At 34.2% G+C, this 22,891-nt stretch overlaps 1 long non-coding RNA gene and 1 pseudogene across 1 annotated transcript; both read right to left on the minus strand.

Moving 5' to 3' along the window:
• Nucleotides 1-677: 677 nt before the first annotated feature.
• Nucleotides 678-16,537, minus strand: LOC136219443 (cellulose synthase-like protein G3; annotated as a pseudogene).
• Nucleotides 16,538-18,733: 2,196 nt separating this feature from the next.
• Nucleotides 18,734-22,499, minus strand: LOC136210986 (uncharacterized). The gene is made up of 4 exons (XR_010678268.1): nt 22,375-22,499; nt 22,149-22,235; nt 19,577-19,613; nt 18,734-18,786 (listed from the first exon to the last, which is right to left on the minus strand). It is a non-coding gene; the product is annotated as an uncharacterized lncRNA (long non-coding RNA).
• Nucleotides 22,500-22,891: the final 392 nt, after the last annotated feature.

The raw sequence follows: 22,891 nt of genomic DNA on the forward strand, positions 1-22,891 counted from the left end.
CACAATTTGAAGATTTGGGGTTGATTTGTAATGTACAAGGGTTCAATTGTGTTTGGGCCTCCCATTGGGCTTGTTTTTGCTTTCAGGGCCTGAACTTAAACCCGGACTGGATTTTTGAACAATTTTGAACCCAAATGGACTTTGTTGGACTTTTACGAACAATACCCCGAGCTTTGAAATTTGTTGGACTTAAAACTAGAACGGGATAGCTCGGTCGCTTAAAATAATTCGGTCATTTGAAAATATTCCCGAATCGAATGTGGATCTTGATCTTGCTTTTCAAGAATATAATAGTTTCCTTCGGTTTTAAAGCGAAAACCTTCAGGTATCTTTGACATTACGAGTGGGCCTACAGGTGTGCCAAAATTTCCTAAAAATGAAAATAACAATAAAGGTAGATATGAATATTTATAAAATGTAATATTTATCGATTAATTAATAACATTTCCATTTTATTTATTATTCCCATGTTTGTGCATTTTAATTATTTTACTAAATCATCATTTTTAGAAATGAACGGACAAATTGATACTTAAAGTTAATTTTGAACCCAATTGAAACGAGCTTACAAATTTTAAAATTACAAAAACATTACCTAAAGTGTTCCATATAAATTTATGACAGTTTTTCGAAATGTTCAACATTTAAAAATCAAAATCTTCGTGGAACTTAACCTGTTACAGTTTCAGATATAAAGGGAAACAGAAAATGAAAGAAAATGCTACAGATAGTCCAAACGTAATTAATGTTGCGCAAATGGTAACTTTGGTAGGCATTTTCCCTTTATCCTTTCGTAATACCATAGCTTCATAGATTGGCCAAGAATTCACAGTTCCAAATCCCGCTATCAAGGTTTGCATTTCTAATCCTTCCACATGTTTTCCACAGAAAGTTAATTGAGCTAATCAAAGCTGCTGTTGACAATGTCACGAACATTAGCGATGGAATTCTGAACTCGAATAGCCCTTGTTGGTATCTTTTACTTTGCTCATTGTCTATAACTTTGCTTGTGACATTGAATCCTTGTGTTGGAATTCCTAAGGTTTTGAGAAAGAATTCTATGGAACCAAACAATAGGCATGTTAGGCCTCTTATTGTCCAAATTCTTTGATCATTCCACCACATTTTCAATGTTCCTTTTGATGATACAAAGTCATAAAAATCTTGCCAATATGCCCCTATGAAAAGGAATAGATACAAGAGAAACCATGTTGTTTCTGAAACCTACAAAGAAAATTTCAATTCTCTTAAGAAACTTCATAAATCAGGGGTCTGTATCGATTGATCTTCTGAATTTTAAAAATGTTCCATTAGTTTCTGAATTTGTTTAAACTGACATGATTAACTTTCTAAATCATATGAGATATAATAAGAGAAGATTTGAACAAGTTGAAGCGTGTGTCACTTTAAACAAAATCAGAAGACTAATATGTCACTTTAAGTAAGTTGAGGGCCTAATACGTCACTCAAAAAAATAATTTTAGTTAAGATTGAGAAACAACTGTTTGGTGTGTTGTTTGGTTAGGATTGACAAACAACTACACGTAGCTATTATGGAATAAAATCAACTAATATTTATCGGGTGAAATGTATCGTTGGTCACTGAATTTTTATGATTGTCTTAAAATGGTCATTCAACTTCAATTTGTCTCAAAAAAACTCATTCAACTTTGAATTTTGTCTCAATAAAGTCATTATATCGACTTTAAGAGCAAAAAAGTGTGGTAGACATCACATAAGCAGTAGACAACTTTCACTTCTGACCGAAATGACTTGCGGCTGCCACCAAGATGACAAGTAGTTTCCACCTAGCTCAGCAAAATGACACGTTTCATCTAGGTGGACACTACGTGTCCTTCCAATCAACTAGGTGGCAGCCACATATTGTTTCATTTCAGCGATAAAAGTTGACTAGTATTGGCATGGAAGCCATGTCACATTTCTGGTGTCTTGTTCTCTTGAAGTCGCCAGGGTGACTTTATTGAGATAAATTTCAAAGTTGAATAATTTTATTGATACAAATTGAAATCGTGTGACCATTTTGAAACCACCAATGATCAAATGGTGCATTTAACCCGGAAGAAAAATCCACTAATATTTACCGGCAACAACAAATAATAAACAATTTTGCATACCTTTGGAAAGATGGAGACATTGTTGAGGAGAGCTAGTTGGGGAAGAAATGCATAAATGAGTATTGGAATACACCATGAGGACCAAAAATGGTTTTGTGAATATAGTATGGAGAAAATAATTCCCAAGTGTTTAACACTATATGTGAATGTACTATAGCTTGAAAGTCCTATCTCAAGCACACCAACTGCCCATCTTTTTTGTTGATTCAACATATCTAGCAAGTTAGATGGTGCATCTCCTAGAAATGCTGCCCTATCCGGGTTGCAAAATATGGATTTCCACCCCTCACCGTGTAGCTGATAGCCCGTAAAAAGGTCTTCTACTAGCGAACCGTATCGAAATCCCAACTGCGCGATACGAAATTACAAGTTTATTATAATTAGCGAAAAGTACAAAAATAATCTTTTGATTTTATGCATTCACAAATAGAAGAATATAATTTGGTTCGTTGTAAAAAAGACAATGTTATACAGTATTAGTAAAGTGCAGAAACATAATTTTGTTTATACGGTGATTGACATGTCATTAAGTCAACATGTGACATTACCAAAAGTCAACAATTTAATGTATTACATCAATAAAGTTAATATATCACATTAGCAAGCTAACAACGTTAGTCAAATTCCTTATTTTACTAATATTATAAAAAAATCACATTTTACTATTTATGAATACATAAAACTACAAGGATTTTGTGTGTGTTTGTGTTTTTCCTCTAATAATATAAAAATTAAGGTAGAAACAATAGAATAAAAATAGCGGTAATAAGTGGTAATATCAGTCAATATTTATCAAATACAGCAACAACAAACAAACAGTAAACAATAGAATTGCAATAAAAAAAAGTTTTAAGTGCATGTTATTTTGAAACAATTTGTTACAAGTATATAAATCAAACAACTAAACATGGTAAATTTTTAGATTACTCTTAACATGTCTAGAGCCCCAGAACATTGTCCAGAAATACTAATTCGCTTTATGAAATTATAATGTGTCTTCTTAATCTTTTAAACTTGCTTAAAAAGTGACATGACTCATCTCATAAGTCCACGTAGCAGACCAGAGAAGTTTTGGACAAATTAAAACATCAGAAATGTTCACATGGACCATGATGATCAAATTGAATATGGTCATTTACCGTTAGATCTAGGATGATTAAAAATGCTTTGAATCTCCACCCTAGGATAATCTAATGGTGAATGACCAAATTCATTTCGTCATCTGAGTCCATGTGAATATTACTGATAAAATATATATCACTTTAAGCATGTTCAGAGGACAATCATCATTGTAAGCAAGTTCAATGGGGTAATATGTTACTTTAAATGAATTGAGGTAGGTTATATTTCACTTTAAGCAAGTTCAGTAAGTTAACGATATACTTTATAAATTCAGGAGGTCAATCGATTTTTTTTAACCAAATTCAGAAGCCTTGATATAGGGGTAAACGCACCATGTTTACTGAATTTTCATGATCGTCTCAAAATGGTCACTCAACTTTAATTAATTTCAATAAAATCAGTGGACTATAAATTTTGTTTCAATAAAGTCACTCTGGCAAATTAAAGAGCAAAAAGACATCGGAAAAGTAACGTAACTACCACACCAGCAGTAGTCAACTTTCAGAGCTGACTAACATGTAGCTGCCACCTAGCTCTTTGAAACGACACGTGTCGGCTGGATAGCAGCCATGTGTCGTTTCGGTTAACTAGGTGGCGGTCATGTGTCGTTTTGGTCAACAGTTAAAGTTGATTATTGCTGATTTGCCAACATCGTTACCTTTTCAGTGTTTTTTTACTATTGAAGATGTTGGGGTGACTTTATCGAGATTAAATTTCAAGCTGAATGATTTTATTGAGACAAATTGAAGTTGAGTGACCATTTTAAGACAACCGAAAAATTCAGTAAGCAAAGGTATATTTAACCCCTTTATATATTAAGCCTAAGTTTAGACAAACTTACTTACCTTGTAACCCCATGTAGTTCCATTCTCATAGTTGCATTGAGCCACATGATTTGCCAATTCTAGGGATGATTTTAAGGGCTTGTTTGGGGCATGATTTGGACTTAACTCAACAATTTCTAGCATCACAAAACTTGTTGGACCACCAAATAAAGCTCTCCTTGAAAAGAAGCAACCTGTCCCTACAAAATTGGGACCTCCCAACCCATCTAACCCCAACGGTTGAATTTGAAATAGACGTTTGAATTCACCACCATAAATATCATTTTTGTTTATCCGTTTAAAATGTTGTGGAAATTGTATGTAGGCATATTCTGCTTGAATTTTTGTATTCCAATAGTAACATAGAACCCTTTTCGGGGTATTCGGATCATTGGAATACATGTCACAGTCTAGGGTTAAGAGTATTGGAGCGTTCGTCATCGTAGCAGATACTCGCAACTACACAGAAAAAAACATAATGATGTTAGTTTCTAACCGAGAGAATTCGCTTTATATATAAGCCGTTTAATACGATTATCATTTTTTTCTATTATATATATATATATATATATATATATAATCATTTTGACACGTATAAAAAATAAATATAAAAAATCATATTAAAATAGTATATGAAAAAACTTATACTGGAGTGCAATGCATTTTTTATTCGTAATATTAATAGTAATTATGAATTGGTATGCATTTCATTTTTTAACTAGTCGAACATATTATAGTCATAGTATTATTTTTCTATAATTCTTTCAAAACCGATATTATATTAGGGATAAAATACAAAAAAAAAATACTCTTATTATTATCGTGAGTCAAGATAAATTTCACCGCTAACGTATTAATTATATAATTGAGAGCCTCGCATTGGTGAGATAAGTCAATTTTAAAAATTATTATAAAATCTAACATTATGTTCATGTATTTTCCACTAGTTGCATATCGGTTGGTAAATAATTGTTTGGGTAAATAATTATAAAGTCCTTATGTTTTTGCTTAACATACTAGTAGGTCCATCATATTATTATAAGGTCCTTAAGTTTTAATTTAATCAACTCTTTAGTCCTTCCATCTGTTTTTGTAGATGAAAGTCCAAATTGCCCCTAATTAGTTACATAAAAAACCTTAACTTTTAATGCCAAAATTTAATCTAAAAAGTTTTAATAAAGTTTATAAAGTATGTATACACCAAAATTTATATAATTGTATATACTAATCATTAAAAATGTATTTTTATTCTCTTAAATTTTTATTTTTTAATACAATGTCTTTAAACTAACATTAAATACTAATAAAAAAATTTAAAATCATATTTTTTTCTTCATTTATAAAATTTATTAGAGATAAATAAAGATCAATATTTACAAAATTTATATAGTTTTACCCATATTTTAATAATTTTTGAAATATTTGTTATTCATTTTTTAGTCAATAAATTTTTAGGCTACTAAATTAAAGTTCTATAATTATATAAAATTCAATAAATTAATTACTCAATATTGTAGAGATTATGCAGGAAAAAAGAAGAAAAAAACATAAAATCAGAAAAATAGATGTTTTATTATTAAAACATAAATTAAAGAGTAATTTTGGTATTTTGAAATTTATTTGGTATAATTTGACTATTGATTCAAATATAAGGACTAAAGAGTTGATGAACACAAAAACTGAAGGACTATATAATTATTTCTAAAAACAGAGGGACTAACTAGTGTATTAAGTAGAAACTCAAGGACCTTATAATTATTTACCCTAATTGTTTTGTGTTTTCGGTCATTTCAGAATAGATTTGACGATAGAATTATGTTTTTAAATTCGGTAAAATATTTAAATTTTATAATACTTACTTTGTTTATCACATACAAAATATGAGATTATTTTCATATATGTTTATACATATTTTTTTAATCTATTATTAATAAATGATAATACGATATACAAATTATGAAATGAAATTAATAACAAAATTAATATAATATGTTTGAGATAGTAGAATAGCATACCAGAACATTTAAGGCACCAGCCTTAAAATAGTGATGAGAGGTCTTGCTTTTCTCTCTTGAAACATAAATAAGGTTAGGCAATAAATTGCCACTAATGTCTTTGTCTTTCTTATTTTCTAGTAAAACCTGCTTCAAATCACCAAATTGTTAATTAACATAATAAATACTATTTAAAATTCGATTCGTTACAATTGCGTTCGAAATATGCATTTTTAATTGTTCGAAAGAAATGTTTTTATATACACGATGTGGTTAGAGATAAACGCAAAGAAAAAAAATTATTTCAAACCGTAAAAATAAATAATTTTATACACAAAATTAATAATGCTCTTTTAGTGGAATAAAATATTTACATCTAACTAATTTGGGAAGCAATAACACAAAATTGACAAGTTTAAGTGTTTGATAGCTCCGAATATAAGTTGAGAATAGCAAAAACCAAAACCTAATAAATTTAGATATATAATTATATATTAAATGGAAATTAAATAGAGACAAACCTGAATTACAGTAGGGTGATTTTGGCGAGTGAAATTAGAAGTCCATTGTTTGAAAATCTCGTTGTTCATCACTTGTTAAATACTCATCATCAATATACCCTTTCTCTGTTGCATTTTCCACTCTTATTTTCATACTTTCGTACATCATCTGTCACATGTCATGGAGAAATATTCAAATTATCCTCGTTTTTATAAGCGATAAGGTATCAAAATAACTTCAAGATGTTTAGAAAAGTACTAATTTAACTTTAACATATAAATATAAATAGCACCATTGTTTTAAAATTGTATGAATTTAACATAAACAAAACTTGAGGTTAAATTGTACTATTGCACGATAGAACTATTATAGTAAAAGACTAGTTTATTTAAAAAGTAAATTCATCAAATAATATTCCGTTGTTTTTCTACTCTTATTTCTAGGTAAGAGCACTGTGCAAAACTAAAACCGTTTGGACCGTCTCCTAGGCATTTGAAATCGAGAATCTGCCCGATTTTTTTCAATTAGTCTCTCTAGGCATTTTTTTAGCCGTTTGAGCTCCTTCTTCCGCCTAGACCGCATAAGCGACGGCGAACAAAAATACTTTTTATTGTGAATTTTTTTCTTTGTTATAATTCATTTTTGAGTTGTTTCAATGATATTGTTGTTCAAATATTGATGTTCGCACATTTTTAAAGATACATATATACAAATATACGTATTTTTCTATATTAAATAATTTTATATTATTATTTTTTTTATAGTATAATATATTTTTTAATTGAATTTCTATAGCAATTTATTGATTAACAAATAAAAGTATAAAAATACAAATTCGATTAATTTTCAACTAATCCCCGATTAATCTTCGAAAGCACTACCTCTCGACTAGCACCTAACGTATTTTCCAACCTAAAATAAGAGTCAGTTCAATGTTTGCTCTTTGCAGAGGCGCAATTTTTCCTACGAGTGTAACTAAAAAAAGGCTCAAATTTCAGACATGGATTTTAGAGTTTCGTACCCAAATGATTAATAGAATATGTGTGATGTGTCAAGTTTTATTAGTGGCGACTTTAGTTGTAGTATTTAGCAAATATTGCGATACTTTATATATGCGGCTAAATTGGCTTTCCTCTAAAAATAAAAAGTAAGACTATTTTGGTGGTACCATATCTCTATATATATATAAAAAAAATGGTCAATTTCACGATTGAATTTTATCTCAACTAATTAAAAACGTAATATAAGAGTTACTAAATTTTACACCTTTTAATATTAGTGTTATTAAATTTTAATTAATGCTTTAAAATGACATTCTTGTAAATAAAAATATTTAAAAGTAGTAACTTTGATTTTTCAATTTAGTGCCAAGTATTAAAATCAACTTAAAAAAGGAAAAGAAGTAAGTAGAAGAAATATCTAACAAAACGACACAGTAGTGAAGATATTGCATGACGTTGCGAAACTGATAACTTTTACTATATCCAGGGACTATTACGTTATTCGTACATGCATCAGACCATTTTTCATGAGGTGATTTATATCTTTCATCCTTTTTTCTCAATCTCTCCTTATCACTCTATCCCATGTAATTTTATTAAATAAATATATAATTCTAATATTTTAAAAATATAATATTCACGTTTTAATAAAATATTTTATTAGTAATAATTTTGATATTATTGTAAACGTTTTACACAATATTAATATTAAAATAAAAAAATTATATCAGTAGTTTTTCTAACTTTTTCAATATAATATTATATAATAATAATAATAGTGTTTACACTATAATTAAATATTTTATTCTTAAACATAAAAAAACTATTCCTAGATAAAGACCTATCCTTATTTAATAAAGATAAATAAGAAAAGAAGTAGATGCGTAAGGGAGATATCTAATTTACGTTATCGATTTAGACATTTTTAATATATTAATCGGTATGAATTACGTCTTAGATTAATTTCAAATAAATAGAACGTGATTTCATATTTTTTATAGATTGATTTGGGTGTTTAGTAAAAAAAATTATTTTCTAAACTTTACTGATAACAATCTAAGAATGGAAATTTTCAAAAATTAAAGTTAATTAATATCATATTCACTATAGAACATATTTTTTTATTTTAAAAATCATTATTTTTGGAATTTTCTCTCTCTAAATATTAATTTTTTTTATCATAAAAAAACAACATCTAAATGATATCAAACCTAAAAAGTTGAAGAATTAAAGTTGCTTAAATATCATTTAATTCTTGAATTTTTTCATTTTGAAGTTATTATCAGCCAAATTTAGAAAAATAATTTTTTTGCCAATCATAAATACCGATCTGTAAAAAATGTGAAATCACGTGATTTTATTTAAAATTAACTATGATATCTAAATAGGTTTCCTTGATGTAAACTTATTAGGAAGATGCTAGTTTTTAGGAAATTGAGGTAAACTAAAATGGAAATCATTAGATTATAATATGTATTCTGTGAGCCAATTTAAAAAGCAGAAAAAATGAAAATAATTACATTTATTAAATAACCGAAACAATTTCTTAATCCTATAATTTATATATATATATATATATATATATATATATATATATATATATTACACTAGTGAGTTTCTATGTTTTCAAAAATAATTATATAATTCTTAAGTTTTATTTCCCTGAAACTCTTTAATTATTTTATTAAAGTCAAAGGTCAAGCTATATTTAATAAAATAAAAATAAAAAGTTATCATTTATAATATTTTATAGCGATTAAATATTTACTTTTTCTATTTTGATTAAGACGAAACTTAAATTTTTTTTAAAAATTGATGGTATACTAAGAAATTTTAGGATCCGTTTGTTTTATCTACTGTTTGATGTTTGTTTTTGCTATTTGTTGTTTGTTGTTACGGTTTGCTGTTAGAAAGGAATGCTTTAACAAAAAGTAAAAATTATCTGCTTTTGTAAAAGATTGCTTTTCAGATGTAAAAACAGGATGTCACTGACCAAACATCTAATGCTGCTTTTCAGGTGTAAAGGGCAAACAGGAGGTCACTAGCCAAATACCTAAAACTCTTTTGTTTGAAGTGAAAAGGCAAACATAAGCATGAAAATGAGTACCCAAACAACCCTAAAATCGTTTTCTTATGAGAGAGAAAGTGAATGTTCAGAAAGCTCCATCAGCGGTGATTTTGGAAAATGAAAAATGCGGTTTCATGATAAATCTGATTCTAAATTTTTTAATTATTTAACATTTCCATTTTGAGATCGTTGTCGATAATTTTGAGGCGTTAATTAAAATTACATGGTTCTCTATCATTGTTGTTTAACTAACTTGTTTTCACCCACAAATTCATAATCCATTTTTTGTAAGTATAGTAGAGAAAATTCAGACCTTAATTTCGTCGGACATGGCTGAAGAATTAGACTCAAAATAAGCTTCAGGATTTCTCTCAACAATATTATTATCCCTGCAAAATGGAAGCCATTGGGAAGCAAACTTGGCAGCCTCCATGAAAGCAAACAGAGTAACCGCAGACCCACCGTCATCGGAAACATACACCGACAGTTTCTCCGGCGAATAATCATAAGCCATAACTGATAAAGCAGTGTTGACTACACCTATTGGCGGTTCCTGATATGTGGAATTTAATTGTAGTGTCGTTTTCATTATCTGCTTGCGTTTTACTTATGTATTTCCTTTAGTCTCTATGAGACACGTGTCATTCCTAGATTTTGTCTTTGCTGTATTCAGTTAGAGGAGAGAAGGTATGAAGGACCACCTGTAACGGCTATATTACGCCGACCTCTGCATTGCAGAAACCATGCTGATGAAATAGAATCTTAATCCTTTCTTTCTCTATTGTTCTTCTCTCTCTCCCTCTATTATTTCTGGGTATCATTTGGTATCAGAGCGGCCGATCCTCCCCTTTCCACCACCTCCCGCCATATCCAACCACCAAAAATCAGCCATGGCTGAGACCAGAGCTCAGGAGCTAAAGAAAATTGAGGAAAACCTCAAATCAATGGTGAAAAGCATGTTCATAGAAAATAATAAGAAGCAGGAGCAAACACTCACCGAAATGATGAACAAGCAACAAGGATCCATTGTTACGGAGCTCAAAAACTTCATCACTACTCTAAACTCCACCCAAAATAACCATTCACCACCACCACCACCACCACAGAGCCACACTGTTAACCTAAACCCCACCCAAAACAACCAACTTCCTTACCAACTCTCAACCAGATTCACTAAGGTCGAGTTTCCTTCCTTTGACGGCACAGATCTGGAGGGGTGGCTTTTCTGATGTGATCAATTTTTTCCATATCGATCAAACACCTCCAGAATCTAAAGTGAAATTAGCTTCATTGCACCTCTCTGGCAGAGCCTTGGATTGGCACCAGTCCTATTTAAAGGGGCGGAAAAGCTTGAATGAACCACCGTGGGAGGAGTATGTTACGGCGGTGACCGGCAGATTTGGAGAAAGGGTTTACGAGAACCCCATGGCAGATCTGAAGAGGTTAGTACAGACTGGTTCCCTCATGGATTATATGGAGTCCTTTGATATATGCTCCCATAAGGTTTCCTTGCCTGAGGACTATCTCCTTAGTTGTTTTGTGAGCGGTTTGAAGGACGAAATTGGCTACCCTTTGCAATTATTGAGCCCCAAAACCTTACAGCAGGCATATGCCCTTGCTCGGATCCAAGATGCTAGCTTACAAGCTGCAAAAGGGACCAAACCCCAAAATAACAGAGCTTATTCCACCATCTATTCACCCTCACCCCAGAAATCCATACCACTACTTCCCACTCCAAATCTTCCTAAATTACTTCCAGCTCCCCCAAATAGCTCAATTAGCTCCAGACCAACCAATATATTGACTCCTAAACCTACTGCTCAAGCTAGAACCAGAAGGTTAACTGATGCAGAAATCTCAGAAAAGAGAACAAAGGGGTTGTGCTTTTGGTGTGATGAGAAGTTTACCCCTGGGCATCAGTGCAAAAAAAAATATCTCCACATGATTGTAGTGCAGGAATGCCCGGATGAAGGAGAAGGGGAACTGGAGGTTGCAGAAATCCCAGCAGAAAGTAGCAGCGCGGGAAACAACAGTGATTCCCCAATCATTTCTCTATGCGCAATGGGAGGAGCACAAACAGCAGCTCTCCAAACAATGAGGCTCCTTGGACAACATAAGAAGAAGAAGTTGCATATATTGCTGGATTCAGGTAGCTCCCACAATTTTATTGATCTTACTCTTGCTAGGGGATTGAATTGTGAACTAAAAGCTATAACCCCTATTAAGATAACTATAGCTAATGGTGAAGAGATGTTATGTCCTTATTTGTGTGAGAAGTTTGTGTGGGAGGTACATGGGCAAAAATTTGCTGCTCCCTTCTTAGTGATGAATCTGGGAGGATGTGAAATGGTACTGGGTATACAGTGGCTCATCACCTTAGGTGATATTGTGTGGAACTTCAACAATCTTAGTATGACCTTTAAATTGGAAGGGATAGATTACCATCTTAAGGGGATCAACAATTCCAGGGTGAAGTTGGTAACTGAGAACAGTATGCACAAAATGATTATGCAGGGAGGACCATCTTATCTAGTCCAAATTCAAACTAGTGATCGCCACCATACACCACCCCAACCAATTAATGACAACCACAACACCATACCTATGATTCCACCCGAATTACAGGACCTTTTGACTGAATTTCAACACCTATTCAACCAAATTACCAGTTTACCTCCACAAAGATCACATGACCATCAGATTCCCCTACTAGATGGCACTTCCCCTGTCAACATTAGACCATATAAACACTCACCTATTCAGAAGGATGTGATAGAGAGAATGGTTCAGGAATTACTAGCCAACGGAACAATACAGAATAGCGTTAGTCCTTTCTCATCTCCGGTAGTACTTGTGAAGAAAAAAGATAATAGTTGGCGCATGTGCATTGACTATAGGGAGTTGAACAACAAAACTATTAAGAACAGGTTCCCAATACCCATTATAGAGGAGTTATTGGATGAATTACATGATGCAACAGTGTTTACAAAGCTAGATCTCACTACTGGTTATTATCAGATAAGAATGCACCATGCAGATATTCACAAAACCGCATTCAGGACACACGAGGGGCATTATGAGTTCGTAGTGATGCCCTTTGGGCTGACTAATGCCCCCTCAACCTTTCAAGGATTGATGAATGATATTTTCAAACCTTACCTCAGGCAGTTTGTGTTGGTATTTTTTGACGACATACTTGTTTACAGTAAAGATATGGCATCCCACATTCAGCATCTGAGACAAGTCTTTACTAAGCTGCAGCAACATCAGCTACTGGCCAAAAAGAGCAAATGCACCTTTGGCAGTAACTCAGTGGAGTATCTTGGCCATATAATCCATCAAGGGGGCGTCTCCACCGATCCTAGTAAGATAGAAGCAGTTTCTAAATGGCCCAAGCCAGAGACAATCAAACAACTCAGAGGGTTCCTAGGATTGGCTGGATACTACCGGAGATTCATTAAGCAATATGGAGTGCTTAGCAAACCCCTAACAGATCTGTTGAAGAAAGACAGTTTTTTATGGTCAGAACAAGCACAAGCAGCTTTTGAAAAACTGAAATTGGCATTAACTTCTGCTCCAGTCCTGGGATTACCATCACCGGACAAGGAATTCATTATCGAGACAGATGCTTGCGATGTGGGCATAGGGGCAGTACTCATGCAGGAATCCCATCCCATTGCTTACATAAGCAAGGCTCTAGCTCCTCGACATCAAGCTATGTCAGTTTATGAAAAGGAGCTCCTCGCAGTGGTGTATGCAGTGAAGAAGTGGGATCACTACATTGCGCATAGGCGCTTTTCTATTAGAACTGACCATAGGAGCTTGAAGTTTCTTTTGGAGCAGAGGATCACCACTGCACATCAACAAAAGTACATTGCTAAGCTATTTGGATATGACTTTAATATTACTTACAAGAAGGGAAGTGACAATACTGCTGCAGATGCATTGTCCAGGTTACCAAGCGTAGAGTTGGCTGTTTTATTAGTATCTTCTCCTGACTGCCAATTGCTACGTGAGATAGAGCAAAGCTGGACAACAGACTTGCAGTTACAGCAGCTTATACACAAGCTGCAACACGATAGCTCGTACAAGGGGCCCTATTCCTGGCATGGGTCCATCTTAAGGAGGAAGGGAAGACTGGTGGTGGGAGATGATCCTACTCTCAAACTGAAGTTGTTGAAAATGATGCACGATTCTGCTCAAGGAGGGAACTCAGGTATTCAAGCTACAGTCAAGCGATTACAGTTGCATTTCTTTTGGAAGGGAATGGAAAGAGATGTTCGAAACTATGTAAGGGAATGCGAGATTTGCCAAATATGTAAGCCGGAAAATGTTGCAACTCCTGGGCTGCTTCAACCTCTTCCTGTGCCAAATCAGGTTTGGAGTGATCTGAGCATGGATTTCATAGAGGGCTTGCCAAAATCTGGAGGAAAAGAAGTGATCATGGTAGTGGTAGACCGCCTGAGCAAGTATGCTCATTTCATTGCTCTTCAACATCCCTATACCGCTCAAATTGTAGCTCAAGCCTTCATGGATAATATATGTAAGCTACATGGGGTTCCATCCTCGATTGTGAGTGATCGAGATCCTATCTTCACTAGCAAATTCTGGGAGGAGATGTTTAAACTGCAGGGAGTTGAACTGCTTAAGTCAACTGCTTATCATCTATAGACGAATGGGCAGACAGAAGTTGTCAATAGGTGCTTAGAGACCTATTTGAGATGCATGGCAGGGGGCCACCCTAAACAGTGGGTCAAATGGCTTCCTCTGGCAGAGTGGTGGTACAACACCAACTACCACACCTCAACCCAGCTGACCCCTTTTGAGGTAGTTTACGGGGTCCCACCTCCGATCCATATTCCCTATTTTCCTAAGGATTCACAAATTGAAGCTGTTGATCAGTTCCTCCTAGACAGAGAGCAAGCATTGAAGGTTACGAAACAGCAATTGAAGAGGGCACAACACAGGATGAAGCAACAGGCGGATCTGCATAGAACAGACAAGGTTTACAATGTTGGAGATTGGGTTTATGTGAAATTACAGCCTTATAGGCAACAAAGTGTTGCTTCAAGAAGTAACCAGAAACTATCACCTTTGTATTTTGGACCATTTCAGATGGAAGACAAGATTGGGGAAGTGGCCTACAAGCTCAGACTACCTGCTGGCTCCGCCATACACTCAGTTTTCCATGTTTCACAGCTTAAGAAAAGGGTCTCAGCTCAGACAGTAACATCTGCTAGCTTCCCAAATGACTTGAATGCTCCAGGAGACACCTCAGTTCCAGTTGCTGTTCTGGATAGAAAAATGGTAAAAAGGGGAAATCAAGCTGCTACAATGGTGCTTATTCAGTGGTCAGACCGTCCACGCGAAGAATCAACATGGGAATTCGCTTATGAATTACAGCAACGCTTTCCATATTTCAATGTTGTTGAACCTTGAGGTCAAGGTTCTTAAGGGAAGTGGATTGATATGTGGAATTTAATTGTAGTGTCGTTTTCATTATCTGCTTGCGTTTTACTTATGTATTTCCTTTAGTCTCTATGAGACACGTGTCATTCCTAGATTTTGTCTTTGCTGTATTCAGTTAGAGGAGAGAAGGTATGAAGGACCACCTGTAACGGCTATATTACGCCGACCTCTGCATTGCAGAAACCATGCTGATGAAATAGAATCTTAATCCTTTCTTTCTCTATTGTTCTTCTCTCTCTCCCTCTATTATTTCTGGGTATCAGTTCCTTAGTAGGATCTGCAGTGCATATGAACACATCAATTGCCGGAAAATCACTCCCTTTTATTACCTTTTCTAGATTTTCCGGGAACTCTCGGCGGCGGATTTGGAATAATCGGAAAGCCTGAGCAGTGCACCACATGAAGGCGAGAACAAGATCGGCGATAAATAAGATGAAAGTGATAAAGTTTGGGGAGTTTAAGAGAATTTGTGTATGCCGATAAAACAAAGCTAAGATTGCGAGCATGTAAATTGGGGCAAATATACGGGACTTGAACGGTGAACAGAGGCGGAGTAGCGGTGGTTTCCTCCATGTTTCTAGTACTTATATTATACGAGGTGCCCGCTATGGTTACTTTGTTTTTTACAAAGTACCGTTACTTGGTGTGGTTTTCACCATTGGATGATAGAGCATAAAATTAATCCAATGGTGAAAACCACATCAAGTAACGGTACTTTGTAAAAAATAAAGTAACCATAGCAAACACCTATATATTATGTTATAATTAATTTTATATATGTATATATACATGGACTCAATGACATTAGATATTTTCTTAAGAAAAAGACTTAATCAATTTATAATTTATAAATAAAGAAATTTTACATTAGAAGAACAAGAGAGTTTAAAAAGCAAGCTTTAAAGTTCAAATTATAGGCGTTGTCAAGAATGGTTGCAGTGCTTAGCTCAGTTTAGTCATGGAAGTCATGATTACTCATATTTACCAGGAGGGCAGCCGCCGACTCACTAGCTCGATTCGGAGTATCCTCTCAAGCATGAATCTGGTGGCCTTCGGCCCCTGTTTTTTGTTTACCTTTTATTTTCGATGATTTTTGTAATGTTGCTCACCTTCGCTCTCTCTGACGCCTCTTTGTACTTTTTGCATTTTTTAAATATATTGATCATTGCAGTCATCGGGGGTGCCAACATAATTGGGATGTCTGGTTACTGTTCATGATCTCGTCCCTATCCTTAATTAAAAAAAAGGATTAGGCTTTACTAGATAATGAGTGAGTAATAAAGTTGACCGATCTTCAAATAAAAATGATAGAAACATCGATGCAATTAGCTAATAAATATCGACATGACTCAATAATAGCCACAAACTTAGTAAAATCCTCAATTCGAGCCAGTATTGCCCGTACTACCTCCTTTGCATCCATATCTATGATCACGTTAGACCAACCCTGAACTTACACCATCTTCGGTGCTTGTTGCAGTCTTATAACTTCTGTTGTCCGAGGAGTAAAAAAACCTGGTTTTGAATGCACATAGGGGAAGACAAATGCTCCTGGATGGTCCGTAACGCACCACCTAATCACTGTTCTATCTCGATCCACCCGATAAGCTGCATCAATATTTAATTTCATTTGTACCTATAGGTGGAGCCGTCCACCAGACCCTATTCCGAGTTGAGGTAGCCGTAGAACCCGAATAGGCCGCCCGAGTGAATTGACGAAGAAGACGTGAGGAAAAAAGTGTCAATTTGGGGGAAGAGAAGGAAGAGAAGGAACAGCAGGTCACAGGGTCACAAAACGAGTGTATTTCTTCTTTTGAAAAGGATCAAGTTCACTCTTCTGAAATTTTATCGGCGAGGTTTGAGAAGAAGACTCGTCATGACCAATGAGTTGCATGAGTTCGAACTGTCGGGGCTTGGGAAACCCCCGGGCAGTTCAAGCATTGGGTGGGTTAACAAAAATCCACAATCCTAGCTTGGTGTTTTTAATTGAAACGTTAGTTTGCAAAGATAAAGTAGAAAGTTTACAGTGAAAGTTGAATTTTGACGGCATGTTTTCAGTAGATTGCAATGGGAGGAGTGGGGGATTGGCTGTGTTATGGAAATCTAGTATGAATGTGATGGTGAAGGATTTTTCGGATCACCACATTGAGCTGGAGATCGCTGACAGTATGAAGGGTAGTTGGAGATTTGTGGGATTTTATGGTCACGCTGATATAAGTAGGCACTCGGAATCTTGGGAGCTTATGACATCGATTGCAGAGGCTTCAATCTTACCAACCATGTATATTAGAGATTTTAACTGTATCAAGTGTCAATGGGAGAAGAGAGGCGGGAATATATACCCCCAGTACCTTATCCGAAACTTTAAAGATGCTATCAGCAGGGCGGGGTTAAGTGAACTAGAGCTCAAGGGAGGCTCTTTTACGTGGGAAAGGAGCCGTGGAACTCTGGGTTGGATCAAGGAACGGCTCGATAGGGGGCTTGCATCAACGGGCTAGTTCGAACGCTTTCCGGATGCTCAGTTGATAGTTTTAAGCACACACTATTCTGATCATACGCCTTTGTTGCTCAAACTCATGAACAAACAGCCTCAACAACCTAGTAGGCGATTTCAATTTGAGCAAGCATGGCTCAAAGAGGCCGAGTTCACTGATATGGTAAGGCATAAGTGGGAAGAAGGTGGTTCTGGACCCATTTTATCCAAATTATTAGCATGTACGGAATCTATGGATTACTGGGGTAGGAGGTTCAAGGATCGATTTACGGGTCAGATCAGAAAATGTGAAAAATTAATGCAGCAGCTGAGATCAAAGGAGGATGCATTATCGGTAAGAAGATTCGAAGCTGCTCGGCGTAATCTAGATCATTGGTTGAAGGTGGAAGATACATTTTGGAAGCAGAGAGCGAGACATTTCTGGTTAACGGCAGGAGATAGGAACACTAAATTTTTTCATGCAAGAGTTCGGAGCAGAAGACACTACGCCAAAACCCTCTTCAGATGACGGTTAAAAACCGTCGTCCCGCATGATATAAATCTGTCACAGGGCTCGCTGCCGTCTGTTAAGGCATTAGACGACAGTCACGTTCTGACATCCATAATAGCCTCACATGACAGCGACCAAATAGTGACCTGTCATCTGACCACTAATTATATGACGGTTTATCTAATAACAATTGTCACTGAATATATGTTCTCATGACACCATTTTTTAAATAATCTGTCAAAATATTAAGTTAAAGTGGAGGTGTTATGTTAATGTTATGACAGTTTTTATTTTCTCGACTGTCATCATAACGTAATTCACATGATATAATTTATATTAAATTCTGTCGTTGGAACGTAATTAGTATGGCAGTTTGTTATCAGTTCTGTATCGTTAGATAGAAAGTAAAATGACATTTTCTTATAAGAATTTTGTCATTGTTTTTTTTTTTTGGGTTTTTACCTCTTCCATGAACCTGTATATATAACCAAAGTAGATTGCAAATAATGTGCAAATGACCTTTATATATAACAATAAACTTGTACATATGTGAAGATCACAATCCTAACCAAAGTTTTCTCATTACAAAACTAACATTTAACTATATAAGAAGTCTAAACACCTAAACCTTGAATCTTCTGACTTGTTATGCCCATTCTTTGCATGTTTCCTTCCATCCCTTTACTCCCTGCAACATAAAATACACAAGTTAATTGAGTGATGAACTTAATGCCAAGTGCCTCTATTGTGCCACACACTTTAATAGCGTAATTAGAGCCATTATATGTAATTCATACTGACATAAACTGAGGGTAAAAGAAACGGCTCACTAGAGATGCATGAAATTCTGATAGCACATAATCCACAGTTTATTGAAAATAGACCAATCCGTTCTCAATGCCTAAATTGATACTCTTTTTTAAACGTGGAGCCTATATCGGTGTTATTTTGTACGTGGAGCCTAAATTGATACTTCCCCAAAAACCATAAACCTATTTTGGTACAAATTGGGAAAAGCATGCAGTAATTGCAAGGTAAACTCAGTTGAGTAAAGCATAGAATTCTGAAACTGCACTAACTGACAAGGCAATATTAGCTCGATCTAATTTTTTCTTAGACTACAAACGTACCTTTCAGATTCATTGATCGACCAAATATTAACCTAATGACGTATCATGTATGGTATTAATTGTATAATGCAAAACTATCATCATAATAGACTTGAATCAGATCATCTGTAAACAAAAGAGAATAAGCACTACTTCATACTATGATCAACTGTATGGTGTATGGAAAATATTACAGTATTTAGGAGTTGCAAAAGGTACTATAGGGATAAAATGGAAACTAAAGGAAATAGTAATAGTGTAAGATAATTTAAGCAAATGAGCAAAAGTAGGAATTGGAATAATGCTTGAGATTCGAGAACCTTAAAGCATGATTCTAAATTCTAGAAGGTAAAGGATAGTTATAATTACCTCAACGTTTTGGAATTCTCTAATATCCAGCTTTGTCCTACACCACAACCCCAATTAAGATTTCACAAATACATAATTGTTTAGTCAAATACATTTCACAAATAAACATGACTCAACATATAAGAAATAAACTAACAGGTCAGGTTCAAAAATTTTGTACTTTAAAGAAATAGAACATTCCTAGAAAAATGAAATCAACTTGAATTGCAGTGGTTGTTTGATGCATTAACTCTTGAAAGCTACCTTTACTTCATTAACTCTTGAATTTCAGAACATTCCCATAGAACATATTCTTGTTTTATGATGCCAAAGATATATAAAGGAAACCAACAAGTTCATGTAGTGAACAATTTGACAATAAATCTTGATCAGTCAACCTATTACCAGAATTTCATTTACATAAGGCCTGTTTGGTTGACCAATTTGCGGGTACAAGTTAGTTGAATTTATTCCGAAATAGCTACAAGAAGATGTTTCTTAATACTAACCAAACACTTTTATTCTGCGGTTTTGACTCAAAAAGTAAAAAGGAGCTACAAAAAGAAGAACAAAAAAGACACATAGATCAATCATACAAACCCAAAACAACTGAATCAAGCTCTCACAGTTCAATTTTCACACCATCAAACAACACGAAACTAACTGAAACATTGAGATTAGAGAATTAAATACCAGCAGCTAAATGCTAATAATACGATAGAGAATCTAATAACATTGAGACCTAAATTGGTACTTTTTTAAACGTTAAGGCTATATTGGTGCTATTTTGTACGTTGAGCCTAAATTGATACTTCCCTAAAAACCATAGGCCTATTTTGGCACCTTATCCCTTTAAACAAAGGAGCTCTTTGATTCAGCCCTTGATTCATTGATGTCTCCAACTACAATACACCATCCAAAAAATAGCAAAAATTTCAAAATCTCACCCAAATTCATAGCAAATCCATTAATAGAAACCAGACACAAATTCATTTAGGGAACAAGAACAAAGGTAGAATTTATTTGGGGAACATGATATCTACCAACAAGAAATAAACTTATATGGACAAAAACATGACAAACACAATTTAGGATAAAATGGATCTTATGTTATTTTAAGTTTAAAAAATTATTCTGATCATTGTGCATATAAATATAAAGAAGCAAAATGGTTGCTTCTCTTACACCATTTTTCATTTCTTGTAAAGAAACATTTCATATAATCAAACCCTCTATTAACATAGCAAAATGTGAAAGAACATTGACACAAACTGAAATTATAAGGATGAAACTGAAGCAATAAGCAAGCACAAATATTATGATGAACATATCTGCAGCCTGTACTAGGAAACTTCAATACATGTTATGCATCTTGCTGCATCAAGTTCAATGACTGATCAAACAGAGATCGAAAAAGGGATTGAAAAATAAAATTATCTGGACTAACAAACAACAAAGCCACATAATTAGTGCATTAAATATCTAGTCAGGTCTTAATTACTCTCTATAATAGTATACCTTGACAATCCTATCAACATAATCTGCAAAAAGCTTTCCTTCCCAATCAACCAAACAGCTCATAGCAGAACTACTTGTTATTGATCTGATCGGTCTGGTATCTACTTCAAAATCTGATTACATATATAGTGAGAACAAACTCTAATTTCACAACTTTAATTGTAAAATTGGGAAATAATTAGATTGGTGTGATTAAGGGGCAAAAAAGCAAAGAAGGGTATTTATACATGTTACCCATATGATTATCATCTCCACTTTTTTCTATATATAAGACAAATATCTTCTTACAAACCAAAAAAAAACTTCTTTTGAATTTGAACTTACAGCAAAATATATATAATTCCAAACTATCCTAATTAAAGAGAGGATAATCATTTTATCTTTGTATAGATTAGAAATGAGTGAAGTGAATTATTAAAGTTACAGAGGAAACATATTGATATGTAGTCTTTGCTAGTTGTGTCTCCTTTCGACTGCATGCTTCTCTAAATAACATAACATGCTTTCATAAAAAAAACATGTATATTTGCTTAATTAGATAGCCAAAATCTGAATTTACTGATCTTCATCAGCATTTGATAGTAACCACATAAAGCAAACATCTTTGAGCCATGGAAACACATGCCATTAGTTATGCAAATTAGAAGGATTCACCAAAAGCACATGCTAGCAAGGTCAAATTAGCAAATCCTAGAAATAAGGGAATATATCATAATAGAACATCAAACGGGATCGTTTATAAGGGATGAAGATGAAGGTCAGAATAACCAATTATACACAAACATACACGTATACATACACATGTTTTGTTGGCCTGTCTGTTGTAGAAAAGTTCAGTTAGTCATAAAAACAAACACTTGGTGTGCATTTCAGAGTGCGAAAAGTTACCTGAAGCAATTATCTAAAATCATCTCTGTGAAACAATTTGAAGGAATTGACAAATCACAAGACCCAAACTGCCTAGTTCAACAATAATCCAAAAACTTCTTCATAAGATCAATCACATATTTATGCACAAAAACGCATAATAGATGACATAAATTTATTATAGCCCAAAAATTCAGATCGAACTTACCAGAACTTGAATTCAAGAAGGCCATGAACAGAACTTGTTAGATCCACAAGTAAGGAGACTAATACCATCTTGGATCTTCAGATCTGCCTGGAGAGAGATAAAAAGACAACAAAAAGATTAAACATGTAGATATTGTAAATTATGTATAAACCCTATAGGAAATATACATAAATTAGGGCCACAACAACACAGGTAAACCATCGATTCAAAATATGGGGAAACTTACCTCCAACTTTAAAATCGATCCTCTAAGAGCTGAAGAAAGTGGAGGAACAAAGACAACTTTAGGGGAGGAAAGAGAGAGGAAAGAGAGAGAAACTATTTGGAGATCTTTAGTTTGAGGAAGAAAGATGTGGAGATAGAAAAAGAGGATATGAAATTAGAAATGAGAAGAGGGGGAATCGATTTTAGGTTTTGAGTTTTGAGCGCACGTTAAATTTTTTGCTCTTTTTGCTCCCCCGCTTTTCTAAGTTCTGGTTGCCGCTTTTTTATTTTCGTACAACAATGACAGTCATTTATTCGAAGTGTCGACTGATGCTTATGTGACTTTTCCATTACAATCGCGTTCTTTTGGGATGACAGCATACTGTAACCGTAACGTCATCTGAGACGCGAGCGCATTTTTTATTTCGTATTCCGATGACATAGAATTAAAATACTGTCACGAAACATATTCAGACGACACGAAAACAAATGTCTGTCATGTATCGTGTGTCATGTGAAAGGGAAAATGGCATAGTGAG

Source organism: Euphorbia lathyris, chromosome 1 (assembly GCF_963576675.1).
Source record: "Euphorbia lathyris chromosome 1, ddEupLath1.1, whole genome shotgun sequence".
NCBI lineage: Eukaryota > Viridiplantae > Streptophyta > Magnoliopsida > Malpighiales > Euphorbiaceae > Euphorbia > Euphorbia lathyris.